The sequence below is a fragment of the Nyctibius grandis genome, chromosome 4 (genome assembly GCF_013368605.1).
Source record: "Nyctibius grandis isolate bNycGra1 chromosome 4, bNycGra1.pri, whole genome shotgun sequence".
NCBI lineage: Eukaryota > Metazoa > Chordata > Aves > Nyctibiiformes > Nyctibiidae > Nyctibius > Nyctibius grandis.
The window spans coordinates 102,062,970-102,079,642 of NC_090661.1; the positions used below are offsets into that span (position 1 = coordinate 102,062,970).

The window sequence follows — 16,673 nt, forward strand, 5'->3', positions numbered from 1 at the left end:
AGTTAAAAATTCAAGCAAATAACACTCAAGAAAGAGGAAGCTGAGAAGTTAATTGCGCCAGACCAAAATCAATAAAACTGCACAGCTCTAGCACACAGCTTCCTGGTTTCCATGCAGAAATACAAAGCTAATGACTACTCTGGGAAAGGGAAAGCATGCTTACAATTCAGCTACATCCTTTTTGTGAAGCGTTCTTGATGTACATTTTTTTAAGATTAAAGAATAACCTAGCTAAAACATGTTCAAAATGTTATAACACTAGGGATCAAATATTTCAGGAGCAAATCCAAAATAACTAGTTTGATGTTTTAAAGAAATCTGCATCTTCTGAGGCCGAGTTGTTACGCTGTGGATTTATTTGGTGTCAGTAAAAAGTCAGGCAGGAAAGCTGAATTCAACATTTACGCCACGTTTTCATTATCAGGCACTGAAGTTGCACTAAAACATACTTATGTGCGTTTGGCCAGCTAAATAGGGATTAACAGGGAATTCACAACTTTATACACTAAAAAAAAAGTAAAATGTGTTCTTTCTTTCTTTTTAATTAAATCTAAGCAGAGCAAATAGGGCAGCCTTGGTTTTTAAAGCAGCTATCCAATTATCTGCTGAACTATATTGGTTAAAAATAGGTCGAAATCAGTCCTCCCTTTTCAGGACAAACTTTGAAACAAAATCGTTTCAAAGATTCCTAAAAACAAGTTCAGAGAACAAACATTAGTGAATTATGAAAAAGGGGGACTGGTGTTGCCAACACTTTGAACAAGCCGATGGGGAGCGAGCTCCGCTATCCGCTGTTTCAGGATGTGGTTTGGGAGAAGGACGCGTGCTGTAACACAAACCAGCCAGCGCGAGGTATTGAAGCCCTTCCTCTATCTTTGCAGCAGGATGGATGCAAACCAACACAAACCACCATTCGGTGTGTATTTATGACACTTCTCTGCGTGCCCGATGACCTGCAAGGAGTCTGCTCCGCATCTGGGAGCGGGTGAGTCATTAGATTCACGAATCACAAAGGAAGTAAGAAAGGAAAATGAAACAACATATGGTTTTTGACTGAATGGAAATGACTGCACCAAACTGTGAACTCAATTTTGTATTAAGAACAACTAATAAAAATAATAAAAAAACATGTATGCTTTTAGCCAGCTCTCATTTATCACGATGTTTCCCAAACAGACCCCGCTTAAGGTGCTGCCTGCTGTCCCTTTGAAGGGTTATCTCCACAAGGTTATCTAAGGCCACCAAATTTTGTAATTCAGGTCCTGACGCTACTTCATGGAGCACAGGACTTTCTAACGCAGACCATCAGTGCAACTGGTAGGTCCTCAGCTTGGAAGCGGGTCAAGAGCAGTAGTGCTTTTTAATCCGAGGTTGATGGAGGGGTGTGGTGTTTGCTATCACAACCCCTTCCCGAAACTGGCTGGAAAGACCATGCCCTGCCTGTCCTCTGACACACTGCGACCTCGACAAAGAAGTTGGGCAGGAGGTCGACTGCACCAACGCAGATTTTAGCTTTTTGAAAGGCCTGCAAATATAAAGATTTTTTTAATAGTAAAAAAAGACTTGTTGAAGAGTCTGCTTAAAAGACTGGTTAAATAAATAAATCCTTCGCTACGTTGTTTTTCCTTACTGTGTTGCCTGAAAAAGGCTAAAATAGAAATACATACAGCCCTGTAAGCCTCTGGGGGAATGTCTGTGTGGTCTTGTATTCAGAAAAGACAACTAGATACCACACAGCCTTGGAGATCCGAGATGCCGTGTGGCAGCTCATCCTCCCGGTACCTGCTGCGTTGTCACGCCTGCTTCTGGCAGCCTTTTACTACCACCTCTGGACGATGGTGGGTCACTGTTAGACAGATGTTTCACACCTGAAAAGTTGAGGCCCAATGTCAAAAATCTTTTCCTGACTCAAAAATGGAGTAAAACCCAGCACAGGAATGAAATAACCTGGAATTTGCTCAAAGTAAACCCATAGTCATTACACAGTATTTACACTGTACATATGAATCACAACTGTTCATTTTGCTATCAAACAGATGGGAGCAAAAAGTACCTCATTGTTGGAATACATTATGTGCTGCTTAAACAATGCTTTGTGGAAGGCAGCGCAAAGAAAACAAACATGTCTGTTCTGTAGTAAAGTGTTACAAAACAAAAGTTAACAGAGCCGGCAGCTCGGAAGCAATTGCAGTGGGTCTGGGTAGTCTTAGTTATTGAACAGAACCGTTGCAGACGGTCCGTTGCAATTTGGGTAATTATAATGTGAATGAACAGCTGTTGATATTTGCCAATTTAAAATGTACGTGAACTTTGAGGACTACGCCATGTAAATTTAGCAGATCCCATTCGGGTTTAAAACTACTCATAGCTTTAAAAGTAAAATTTCTCTTCTTTGTAAGGACACCGGGGACTGTGACTCCCTTTTACTATATGTTTGATTACAACATCATATCACAGAATCAATCAGGTTGGAAGAGACCTCTGGGACCATCGAGACCAACCATTGCCCTGACACCATCATGTCAACTAGACCATGGCACTAAGTGCCATGTCCAGGCTTTTCTTAAACACCTCCAGAGATGGTGACTCCACCACCTCCCTGGGCAGCCCCTTCCAACGGCTAATGACCCTTGCTGAGAAGAAATGCTTCCTAATGTCCAACCTGAACCTTCCCTGGCAAAGCTTGAGGCTGTGTCCTCTTGTCCTAGCGCTAGATGCCTGGGCGAAGAGGCCGACTCCCACTCTACTACAACCTCCCTTCAGGTAGTTGTAGACTGCAATAAGGTCACCTCTGAGCCTCTTCTTCTCCAGGCTAAACAACCCCAGCTCCCTCAGCCATTCCTCGTAGGTCAGACCCTCCAGACCCTTCACCAGCTTGGTCGCCCTCCTCTGCACTCGCTCCAACACCTCAACATCTTTCTTGAAGTGCGGGGCCCAGAACTGGACACAGGATTCAAGGTGCAGCCTCACCAGTGCCGAGTACAGAGGGACGATCACTTCCCTAGACTGGCTGGCTACACTATTCCTAATAGAGGCCAGGATGCCATTGGCCTTCTTGGCCACCTGGGCACACTGCTGGCGCATGTTTATCCGGCTGTCGATCAGCACCCCCAGGTCTCTCTTTCCGCTGGGCCGCTTTCTAAGCACTCTTCCCCCAGCCTGTAGCACTGCATGGGGTTGTTGTGGCCGAAGTGTAAGATCCGGCACTTGTTCTTGTTGAACCTCATGCCGTTGGTCTCAGCCCATCTATCCAACCTGTCCAGATCCCTCTGTAGGGCCTTCCTACCCTCCAGCAGGTCGACACTCCCACACAGCTTGGTGTCATCTGCAAATTTACTGAGGATGCACTCAATCCCTGCGTCTAGATTATCTATAAAGACATTGAACAGCACCGGCCCAAAAACTGAGCCCTGAGTATTCTTCCAATGTACTCAAAAAATCAAGGTCAAGCATGACCTTTGACTGTGTCAAAGACTGTACATCATATTTTATGCAGGTTACTCCCTTTGTCCTGCCATACTTTCTGTATTTCCATCTAATAGCTCTACGTTTTACCATGCACACATCCACTGAATAGCAAACCTGACCCTCTTTAGAAACATCTCTTCTCTCCTTCTGTGCATGTAATTATGGTAGCATACATTTGTGGGGAACCCACAATATGCTGTGCACTGTGGGGGATAAGAATTACGATGATAATTACTTCTAAGTTCCCAATGATAAGAAATGACACGTCCTCCAGATTATATCTGAAAATGTTCTCGACAGTGGGAGTTGTCTGGCATGCTGAGGAGGGCACAAGCAGATGAGCTCCATGTATTACGCACGGGACTGTACGCACAACGTACTTGTGTGTGCTGGGGAAGCAGCGGATCAAGACAACTGTGTTTCAGGGCCAAAAGATAATTAAGTCTATTTTGAACTGTGCCTATTATAGACATTATCTGAGCCACCTCCACACTCCTTATGTCCATTCAGTGTCACCTGCATCCTCAGAGCCTCCTGCGACTGGCCCAGAATGGAGGCTTCTCCATACAGAAGTGTTACAAAGCCATTGAAGAACAAAACCAAAAACCATAGTCAGCCCGCTTCCCAATATTTCCATGGTTCAGCTAACTAACATGGAAAGAAATAATGAAAAATAATACAGTAGTAACTGTGTCCACTGAGAAGCAAATTGAGACGGCCACCCATTTCCCTGAACTGAAAGTCAATGCAGAAAGCTTCAAGAAAGCCCTTGAATTATTCTATCACTGCAAGAGGATTTCTGATGCTTTTTGTCTCCCATCAATACAAATCTGGCTGGGCTCAGTACGTTATATTAAATGCACATGTATCTCCTTCAAGCCACATTTCATGCTCTCCAAACATCTTTCTCTAAATTAGATCCTTTCATTTTCCTTGAAAAGCTCAGTTCTTAATTAGGAAAGAGTTCTGATTTTCCATTTTCATTAATTCATTTGATTTCAAGATTTTGAAGCCAGAGTAATTGCAACTAAATGAAACTTATTGAACGGCAAAAAGACACAATCAGTTTCAGATAATGAGAAATTTAACAATTTTTTTAATGCAAGTAAAGGGTAGGTCTGAATGTCATGGCTCAACTGAACCCTTGACAATGCAACAATCTCCAGAGAAGCAATGATATATGTTTTGCTTCTCTGAATGAACTTGGAGGGTTGGCTAGATTAATGCTTAAATCACTTAATTATTTGGCTTAATTCACATGCTGTTCTTCACTTTCAGATCCCTCCCACTCCCCTCCAATCACCCTGCTCCACTGCACCAGGTCTGTGCCAGGATCTCTGAGCTCAGACTTCATTCTCTCTAAACATCTTTTCGTATTATGTGGCTCAGATTAAATCTTCTTCACTAATTTGTTATTGCAATCACAGATGTGCTTCTGGATTCAAGTTCCCTTTTGCATCACAAATACTGGAATGCAAACCAGAAGTGAGGAATCGGTATCTAATTTCCACTCTTTCAAACTGTAATTTGTCTCTGATGATCTTTTGAAGATGATGAATGAGTTACACAAAGACAGATAAAATATTAATATTTTTTAAACTAACGGAAGGGGAGATTTCATCCCAGTCTTGGGCTACTCAAGATAACTTGACAAACTTTCCAAAGCTGTACTTCCAAGACAGATGAATCATTTTTATATCCTGGAATGTGCCCTAAGAGAAAGAAGGATCTGAAGATTTCCTAGTAAAGCAAATGATATTGCAAACCTGTGGGCAGCATCTCACGTTTTTCTACTTAATTAGGAAGAAGCTTTCCTTACAGATACCCCATCTATACATTAACATTCTCATGATGTAAATGTCAAATGAAAATAAATGACACAAAATAGTGTGGAGAGCTCAGAAAACTTATCTAAGAAAGTACTCCCTGGAACAAAACCATATGTTTTAATCTGAATTATACCCAGAGATTCAAAGTATTAATGACCAGTATATTTCTTGCCACAAAGGCAAAGACAAAACACAGATGAAAATGTCATTACCATTAATATATACACAAAAAACTGTAAACAAAATCTATTAATTATAAAATACATTTTAAAAGATATCTAACTAGATTACAGAAGGCCAATATGCATCTAATTCCTCCTGTAGAAAATTTGCTTAAGTATTTTCAATTGCTAACTGAGCTTATACAAAATCTCTTTCATTTCTTATTACTCATAGGTTCAATAAGAATAAGCTATAAAATGATATCTCTAGAACAAGCTCTCTCGTGACTTATTAGATAAACTCGTGGATCTAAAAAAAAACCCTGTGCATCGAGGTTATAGAAATTGATATTAAAGCACAGCAGAGACCTGCTTTACACTAAATCATCTAGAAATAGCACACACTTTCTCCATTGAAGGGCATGAGGTAAATAACTGAAGAGGAGGTAAAAACAGATAATCAATTACTTCAGTTGGCTTCAGGGTTAGCGCTGAAATTTTCAGCCCCTTAGAGAAAAAGCAAAAATCAATACAGCAGAGTATTCTGAGATAACAAAGAAAGAAACATCTCAAAGGCATTTGCAACATGTGATAAAAATATAAAGAAAAGTCCACTGTCACCTTCAGCTGCTCTACCACGCAGTGTAAATGAACAAAAATATTCCTGTTTCTTCACTGAACTGAGTGCACAGGGTTAGAAAACAGAAAAATGAAAATTCTGCAGGAGGCTCATGGAACGTTTCAATCACCCACCCTCAGTCTCATGGACCAATGCAGCAAAACAGAGCGAGCAAGAGTATTTTTCAGTTCAGCCAGTGGATGCTGGAGTCAAACACCCACAGAGGCTGCGGGAAAACAGACCTGACAGTAGCTTTGAAATTATGGAAGAAAACAGCCGTTCGTGCAGCTAAAAGACGAGGAGCAAGTGGAGTTATATGCTGCAAACTTTATTTTAATTGTTCTTTATGTAACCAGACCTCTTTCCAAGACCTGCCTGTGCAAAACCCAGGGTATCAGAGCATCCCATCATGGGAGAACACTGTCTATCTGCCTTTCTGGACAGCTTTCAGTTGCCTTTATGTTAACATATCATTCAAGCATGTATTTACAATATTTCCCCCTCTTCTTGTCACTCCATTCTTTGTATGAGTCCTGCTCTATTTTGCCTGCCTTCCCCAATACCAGAAGCCAGTGAATTATCACAGGTAACAGAGAATAATAAAGATTGTCTGAGACAAGTCTATTTTATGCGGTTTTGCCCGAGCAAACGCAGTGAAGCTCTGACAACACACTGATTTAAATGTTGGCGATAGTCTCAAATTATCTGTTTCTTATTTCAGTTTCAGAGATTTTTTTCCCGCAGGATTAAACCCCAATGGAAACTGAAATATAACAGTTTCCCCAGGGACGGGCTATGATACACAGAGTATTTAGGTATTTGCACTAGATGAATTGCGTGCCATATGCTGTTGCATTTCTGTCCACTTTGGAGATTTATTGTCTTCTGAGGGAAAATTCTCCTTTTAGATACAGAGGAGCCTTCCTTCTGCACCTAGGCCTACAAACCAACTTTGTAGCAAAAGAAAAAAAAAAAAAAGGAAAGATAAAATGAAAACAGAAAAATCGTATTTTCCAGCTTAGAATTGGGAAGAGTTGGTAACCACAAAAGAGATATATTACTGAGGAGCACAGAGTGAAAAAATCTGTTGAACACCTGAAAATTTCTAACAAAAGGCCAACCACAGCATTATCTGCCCCAAACACACCATGCTCTGCATCCCATCTACTTCCTTCATAGCTACTGACACAAAACTGCAGAGAAGATACTGACAGCGAAAAAAAAAAGACTCACAACCAGCTCTGGGCTGAACATGTTTTCATTCAGATGATCCTTAAAAAAAAAACCAAACCCCAAACCCATCACCATGTCTCTGTTCACTGCTAATTAAAAATAAGACAGCTCTGCAACACAGCCCATGTGACCTACCAGGACTTTACAACCCGAACGTCCCAGAATGTGTTTTGAATTACTTCATGCTTATTGTGAACAGTTGAAATTGTCATCTCAGGATTTGATCTGTTTATGATGCACTGTAGTTAAATCCTCTCCTCCCTTCCCTCTTCCTGAAAATCTTTTGAAGCTTTGATGCTTCTCGGAGTAACACATGACACAGATACGAATCTGCTGCTGACACCCAACATTGTTTATGGCATTATGCTCCCAGGAAGCCATTGAAGAGCCTCTGGTGAAGCCAGATTATTTCTGTGCAACAAATTTTCCATAAATATCCAGAAAGATATACAAAAGAGACTTCACCCAGTTTCAAAAGATTAATCTCCCCATGCAAGTTTTGTTTGCAATATTTTATAGCATATACTTTGGAAAGAGGCAATAAGGAAAGTGCTACTACAGGACGCAGTCAACAGTTCACATGGACACCATATTTTTTTCATAATCTGTCTCAACAGAATGCCTTATACATCTCTTGAACCTCCAAAATTCCTTAAAGAATGGATTTCCTCAAGCTGTCTACTACTGTTTCCTAAAACTATCTTGCATGTCCATAAGAGCCTCTATCACTGCTGCAACCGAGCACCTATGAGGCAGAAATGTGCCACTGTCTCCATTTACAGATGAGCAACGACAGCACGGAGAAGTTAATTGGTTTGTCTGTGATTACATGGGAACACTGCAGCACAATACAAAATTTAGCAAGTCCTTCCAGAGCCATAACTACTTCCTCCCTAAACCAAACCTCTTCAGGTTATACATATCCCAACCTCCATGGCATCCTGATCTGCCTCTGTGATTTCAGGGTCCATCCTTGAATTAATAATGAAATTTAAAAGAACAAAAGGCTTAACTTCTGCTAGGGCATTTTCTCTTCACCTAGTTGAGACAGGATTATAGTGAATGTTTCAGTTGTCTATGTATTATTTAGAGTCTGGTTCTAAGTTGTGCAAAACTAATAATTAAAGAAGAAAGAAAAGCTATGGGGCAACAAAGTCTTCATCCTGGGCAAGAAAGATAAGTGTTCCCTATGAAGTTTTATGTATTTAAAAACTCAGAAAAATCCAAATCTTATTCTTTGAAATGTAGAGATAGCAAAAGTTTGCAAAGCAGGTTTTTACAAAGGAGAAAGAATGGTCTCCGCTTTACATCAAATCATAGAAAATGCGGCTTATGGGACCTCAGAGGTTCCTGCCCAGTGACAGGATCAACTATACCTCTCTCATTAGCAGCTGTTTCTCTGGCTTTTATGAAAACCAAGTGCACTCTGAGAGACTTCAAAGCTTCCCTTCCTCACTATATGCATGTAAATACATCCTTTTCTCATTATCTTCATTACTGAGCACTTACTTGCTGCCTTGTAAGACCATTCTCCTTATCCCTGCTAGACAGGGAGCATATCTAACAGTGACACAGAAACTAATTACTCCTTCTTACTTTCCTGCAGCCATTTACATACTAGAAGACGTATCAAGTCTCTGCCCAGCCTCCTTCTCTCTTGCCTGGCAGTCTCAGTTCTTCGATCCTCACCACGGGGTCATGGTTTCAGACCTCCAGCCATTCCCTGCACTCCTCCCTGTGTTCCCCCCAGGTGACCTCTCTCTCTCATTTATTTTAATGACTATTCTCCTTCCCAATTATTATTCAATGAGGATCTAGTATGAAACATGTACAGTCTCCAGGGCTGCAGTCTCCTGGGAGATTCAATGCCTCAGTGGTCTGATCCACAGCCTCCCACCTACACTCACAAGTACTCCAACCACTAGATTATTAATGAACAGGTTTGCACCCCACAGTCACTCTTGAACCATTCAACACTCCTTTTTTTTTTCAGAAAGCAAGAAGTCCAACCTTTCATTGAGATATGCACCTAACCTACTGAACTACTGCTGCTTCACAGCCCTTGTAAAAAAAAAAAAAAAAATCCTTCATGCTGCACCGTGTTGCATATTTAAATGAAATTCAACAACATGAGCATATGAAACTTTGCCTGTTAAAACATGACATTGCACCAGGCTTCTGGGTTTTGTTCTCCTGAGTGATATAAGTTAGCACAATGCAAAGAGGAAGGCTTCTGGAAAGGTTCATTATTGTCTCTATAAATAGCAAGGGTTTGCCAGATACGGGTACCACTGTGTTGTATCGCAAAGCGTCAGCGAACACAGTATGTTTAGAATAGGACTTTGAAGCACAGGAACAAGCCAGAGTCTTCTAGCAGGTTTAAAACTATATATAGTCTTTTTGGAAATGTTCATCCAGGCTCATCAACATATAAATAGAGAAGGGCTCTGCAGGAGTTCCCCCTACTGTGCTGGTTTCCCGATATGATGAGGGAAGGAGCTTTTTGGAGCCCTATCACAAAGCTTAAATGAGAAGTCTTGCTCACCAGAAGACTGAAGGGTTTCAGAGAGGAGCTCAGATGGACAACTCATCGAGGTGCCCAAGAAACTGACATCTGAAGACTGAATAAATTGGTTGCACTTAGACAAAGAATTAGGAAGAGCAAAGATGCCATGTCTGCACTTGTCCCCTGAGAGACTCCTGAGCAACTGACTCTAGCTGAGGGATGCTACATTATACCATCAGACAAGTTATTTGCTTTTACATAGAGACTCTGTTTTTAAAGAAGTTAAATTTCATGATATATTTGATAAAGAAGGCATATCAACAGCCCCCTCAAAACAGTTCAATCAAATTTTAGTTTGCAAATCAAAATTCACAGATAAGAATACCTTGCATATACAAACTTTACCTTAGGCTAAATACGTGCGACAAGTTATTTCCTTTCCATATATCAAGGCTGTGATGGTGACATTGCATCAACAGACAAGATACAGCTCCCTAAAACTGAAGAAGCAAATCTGCACATTCCGAGAGATGCAGAGCAATGATTCTGTGGGATAGGTAAAGACAGCAACAAATTGCCATATGACTTTATTTTATGCTGAATAAATTTCTGACTCGCTCACAGTAGACTGTCAGAAGCCAGACAGCACACTAAAAGAAGGGATCATGAAAGTAATTTCACTATTGCTCTTGAGGAACTTTAGAAACTCTCACTGCTGTGACAAGAAAATATACACATATAATATAAAAATATAGAATGTAAAAATGTAAAGTGGCACGGTGGCTGCTGAAAAAAAAAGCATGCTGTGGTATTTCCAAATCATTTGGCTTGATTGTGACGGCTAATGTAAGAATTCACATTCAGCTTAAGTAACATACCTTGGTGGGACGCAGCTTTGTGTTTTACCAGTGACATATTGATTTGTCTTTCACTGAGAAAGATAAAGATTTTGCTGAAAAAAACAAACCAACATTTTCTTTGAAAGCTTCATGCAGAGACTGGACTCTACATCTAAATCGTTTATTAATGAAGGCTGTGAAGAATTTTTTCATATTTCTGTGCACAAAAAGATATTCAATCTTCCTTTGTTGCCTGCCCTAAATTATTAGAATTATAGGAAATATTTTTCAGCTCTAACACACAATAATGGGGGAGCGCCACAAGACACTTACTTCATATACATCAGCCAAAATGTCTGTAGCAGCTGATCCTGTTGCAATTTTTAAGCTCTTTAATGATTACGCAGATAATATCCACACTTTCAGTGACTGAGTAGTGGTCTTATTTCTTTTACAACATGTGCTTTTTTTTTCCTACTGCCTAGTCCTAAATTAGAACAACTCTATCTACATATATGAAGTTCATGACATTGGCAAGTATGTTACAAGGACACACTGATAAGCTCTCTGCTCCTAAATGTAATTCCTTCCTAATAACATGTCCTAGCAAAGCAGAAACATTGACAGGAATTTCACTCACTGGCATGTATCTTCCCTCTCCACTACTTGATTTGATGATTTGATTTCGCTGTAACCTTATTCAGACATTTTTTCCTCACATATTGTTGCAAAAAATTTTCAAACCATAATTTAAGAGGCAAATGCTGAGACAAGGTTGGAAACAGAGTATCTGTATGTATGTCTAGATATAGATGATATAGATAGCAATATAGATATCGATATACCTACTGTATCAATACGCCTGGACGCGTTCCTGTGTGATATGGTCTAGGCAATCCTGCCCCGGCAGGGGGATTGGACTAGATGATCTTTTGAGGTCCCTTCCAATCCCTAACATTCTGTGATTCTGTGAAATACAGATATACCTACTGGGAAATTCAGCAATGTGGTGGGGAGGTCTCAGGAATCTCTTTTAAACAAATGGCTCAAATGTAGCTGTCATTCTTTCAATCTTAAACACACAGATTTGGAGAAATTGCTAAATACTAATTCTGTGAAGGCTGAAACTAGAGTTGATTTCAATTCTATGCATAGAGATTTCTCTTTAAACTAGTTAATAGAAGATTTATGGGAGTGTGTTAAAACTAATAAATTCAATTTTAAAAATAAATTGATGCTTGATGGTTAAATTGCATATTTGAGAGCAGTAAAAATGTACAAATGAAAGAAAAATACATAATACACTAAAATATTATTTCTCAAAATGTTCCTTAAAATAAAGTGTTTTCACATCAGTATTAATCTCCCTCAAAGAAAGGTGATCATGCTAAACTTGCACTGATTTATATGGCTCATCATACACTATAAAACCCTCAATTAATGTTCTTCCAAGTACTTACAAGCTGCTCTTAAATTGCCTCCAAGTTTGTAACAGTGAAAATCCTTGTACGCAGCATTGCAAACACTCCTCCTCTTTAAGTCTTTGAGAACTAAAAGCTTGAAAATATTTGTTCCCTTGTGCTGACAACACGAGCGATTTATCCACACATGCAAGACATCCCTCTTTCGCCCAGAACAGCAAATCCTTGCTCCCTAGAAGTTGTACAGCAAGACCATGAATACAAATAACACTTTTAATCTGAAAAGGCCATTACCAAAATCAAATTGATGTCCCATGGCTTGGATTAAACTTTATTCCCATTTTATAGATGGAAAAGTGCAAGACAATAAAAGGAGAGATGTTTGTACAAAGCAAACAATTTAGGCTTCCCTCTTAAAAAAAAAAACCCAACTGTTTCTATCCATATGTTAAATTTGCCCTCTGTGACTTGCAGTGTTCCCAGGCTGTGGATGCTTGGTCACAGAATCACAGAATCAATCAAGTTGGAAAAGACCTCTGGGATCATTGAGTCCAACCATTGCCCTGACACCACCACGTCAACTAGACCATGGCACTAAGTGCCATGTCCAGGCTTTTCTTAAACGCCTCCAGAGATGGTGACTCCACCACCTCCCTGGGCAGACCCTTCCAATGTCTAATGACCCTTGCTGAGAAGAAATGCTTCCCAATGGTCTCCACAGAGTAGTGGTTTCCTTTCCTCTCGGGATTCTGGGAAACAACCACTTTGGTCTGGAGGGCTCCCACAGATCACAGTTTACACCAGCCCAGCCCTATTCCTTTTGTTTTTTTCCTTTATGATCACCATACCATGATCATAAAGGTAAAAAGGAGGTCAATATTTTGAAACATCTTGCAACTGAAGCCTTTTACAACCAGAAATGCTAAAGTAATATATAGAAACTCAATAAAGTATGAAATACAGTACTTTATGTTTAATTATGGGCATTTAAATTTATTTTAATTTCTCTCTGTAGGGTGTACTTCTGGGGTTTGATTTTGTTTTTTACATATGCCACTCACTTATTTACAGTAATTTACATGCCTTAATGTACCTCAGTAGCTACTTCACTAACAAACATGACATCTCTTGGCAATAAAAGGTTAAAATTCACTTTGCCCTCTGACTATAACAGAAATACCTTTGCAAGCTAATGACTGTAACAGGCTGGTCTGTTCCCGAATAAACATTCTAGGGATTTCCTGAGGTGTTGTTTTGTTTTGTCTTTTTTTTTTTTCCACCCATCTTTTTAATTGAGGTAAAAGAATTTGGAAGGCACAGCCAGCTTAGATGCTATTTCAGTGAAAAATGTGTATATGTTGTCTTTCTATACAGCTTTTAAACTGAAAAAAATACATTTACACAGCTTCTGGATATTCATTTTATAGGAAAAAAAAAAATCTTTAAAGCTTATCCAACTCATCTCCTTCTGCCAGCTTTCCTTGCCAACTCTTTCTTAGTAATGCCAGTAAACGCCAAAAAAAGTCTGGTTTAAACAATGTTTCTGTCTGTTGAAATGAAGAGAAAGGCAGTTTCTGTTGGAGATACTTGATTTAGGGATCCCACTTTTTCTTCTGCTGCTGAAAACGCACCCTGACCGTGTCAGCGTAGGCAGAAGGGAGTGTGCAAAGCTCAAACAGTAATATGCTAGAAGTTGCTTTGAGGACAAAATCACACAGTTCCTCTTATTGGCTTTTCCCGCAACAGATTCATTTCCAGAAACTCCCCTCTCCTTTGAAAAAGGCAGATTCAGTATCTGCCAAGGAAACGGTCCTTTGTGGGGCAGGGATACTATGGCTGTTTAGATTAACACATCTAAGAGCTTTTGTCTCATCATCACTTGCCAGGAGTTGAGGCAGACCTCCTTCAGCAGCATTTCTTTTTCAGTACATGATGTACCAAATGTGAAAACATCTAGGGAAAGATGATGGAATGGGTGAAACTAAAGTAAATAATGTCATCTGAGAGACACCAGTGTAGGATTTCATCCAAGGTTGCTGCCCGAAGGAGCCTGCCATCTCCAACACTCACACAAATGAAGCGTGCCGGAAAATAGCATCCACCAGCACGCAAAAATTCGGCGTCTCAATGAAGATCTGATCCTTCCCTAGCCAGGCAGCAGCTTTAACTAAAAATGTTTGCTCCTGTGCCCGTTTAAGTAGCCTCAGGTAACAAATACAATTCTCCTGAATATTGAAATTATTTATAGGCTTCACTTTAAGCACACAATATAAAATGATGCCACCTCAGAAGGAGGCAAATCACTCCAGACAGTGATGACTGGCTGGGAAGGGTTCAGCGGGTTCACCCCAAAAAGACCCTTTTTTGTGCAGGACTGCTGAAGCGCTCTTCAAAGGATGTGGTCAGTGGAGAGCGAAGGAGCAAACAAGGAGATGAACCCTGCCAAGAAACCGCCCAGTAGCTCCTGGTGGAGGGAGATGGCCAGAAGAGGAAGGAGGAACAAGTTCATTCAGCAGAAGCAAAATAAAGTTCATCCTAAGTCAGAAGACACAGTAAGGGCAAAGGAATGAGGGCAGGACCTAAGAGCGCTTCCTGAGAGTGATTCAAACTTCTGAGGAAACAACAAATTAGCATCCTGGGACTTGGGGCAGAGGATGGAAAGGCAATGCCAAAGTCAGAGCTGGAAACCTATGTAGCTAATGCATTCTGGTTTGCTCAGGAGCAACGAGAGGCGACAAGACCCCTCCTTGGATTCAGTGGCCTCATCAAAGCAACCGTGTGTGTCTAACTGCTGTGTCAGGGTGAGCAAACCCATAGCTCAGTGCAACCAGTAACACTAGCAGATTTATCCTTACACTGACCAGAAATACCACAAGCACATCCTTGCAGGACAGGGATGAGACCCAGTCCAGTAAAACACCTGCAGACTCTGGCAGCACCCCCACCACACACACGCATCATAAAAATGGAAATGCATTGCACAAATTATCCCCAAATGCATTTCTCCTCCAGTGTCACTAAGCATCATCACTCCACCATGCCTACAATGCTGTAAATTGCAATCGTTTTGTTAAATTAAACTTTGAAAGCTCAATTATACTTCAAAACTGTGTCCTTGAGGAGACAGTGCACAAAAGGGACACGTAATTTCCTCAAGGCAGAAATTGAACACAAACTTTCTGCTACAATATCAAAATAATACAGATCATTTTTACCTCATCTACACAAGCTTTTCAAAAACAATTGGCAGATTTTTTGGCAGTCATTTTATTTCTAGAAAAATAGAAACACTTTGAAGTACTTTCATTGTCAATATATTACTACTGCATTTTAAAAAGGCTTATTATCAATCTTAATTATTTTTTTTGTTATCAAGCTTTAAACTGCGTATAACAGCTATGATTTCTCATTACAGTTCTGAGAAATGAGAAATATTCCTATAGAAGGCATAAATCAACTGGGGTTTAAGCAAATCATATTGAAATAGATTGTAAGTCAACAACAAAGGCATCAGGCTTGTTAATAATAGGACTCAGTGAATCGACCAGCTAAATTTACCTCTTCATCCCTAAAATATACACTGAGTACAATTCAATTTACTAGGGCTTCCTGAGATAAGGGTCTTCATCACAGCATATGTCAGCAGCTCTTAGTTTCCACGCTCTTCCCCTGCTCAGAGGACTTTAGTCCTTGGAAAGGCCCCAAGTTCTTCTGCCGTTACCTGCAAGCCCTCAAACGACTCCTTGCAGGAGCTGAACACTCCATATACCAAGAGCACATGGTGGGAGAGAGCCTGTTGTAGGATTTGAGTTGTGTTCAGTTTGACCCAAGGCAACCACAATAAGAATTAAGAACAAGGGAGATTCTCCTTTTGCCTGTAAAAAAATGATCACATGCTCACAGCTGGAAAGCAAAGTATTATTTTAATCCAACACTGAAATTCATACCTTACGCTCGCAAGATCTGTTGCAAGAGACATGAAATAGCCAAGTATAAGCTAAATTAATTCAATATGAAAAAGCCTCAGTACAAGCACTTTACAAACCCAGCATAACGCCGCATAATTGCAAGAACTTAGTTTTAGATTTTAACACCACGTTAAAGTGTTGTTAGCATTAACTGCATCATTAAGATCAAAATATTTTTCTCATTTTATTATGGAAAGTATGATCTGCTTGTTTGTTTCTTTTTTTTTTTTAAATACCAGTCTGAAAACTCACGTTAAAGAACATCGCTTCAGCCCCATCACCTTACAGAGGAACGTACGAATGGATTCCTCGAGCTCGAATCTGAGACACTACCTCATAGCTGGTGGGTCACAGACAGCAAACGCAACAAAGCACTTCTGCAGAGTCCCGTCACATACAACTGCTGGCAGAGGGGGGCCGGGTGGTACGGGGAGGCAGAGCTCGCCCAAGACTTATATCACTGGCGATCTTTACTGGCCAAGTATGACAAAATTCCTCCCAACAGCTCAGCGTGATACAACCTCGTGGAAGGGAATTTCACCCTATTGAGGGCTCCAAGATGCTGAGGGGAGGGGGGGGGATGTCTGGTGGATGTTCAATATAAAACTCCACATTTTCTGTTTATTGAC

At 40.3% G+C, this 16,673-nt stretch overlaps 1 protein-coding gene across 1 annotated transcript in view; it reads right to left on the reverse strand.

The window, feature by feature from the left end:
* Window positions 1–16,673, reverse strand: part of ADAM12 (ADAM metallopeptidase domain 12) — a 188,849-nt gene that overhangs the window by 145,795 nt on the left and 26,381 nt on the right. The gene's annotated exons all lie outside the window — the stretch shown is intronic.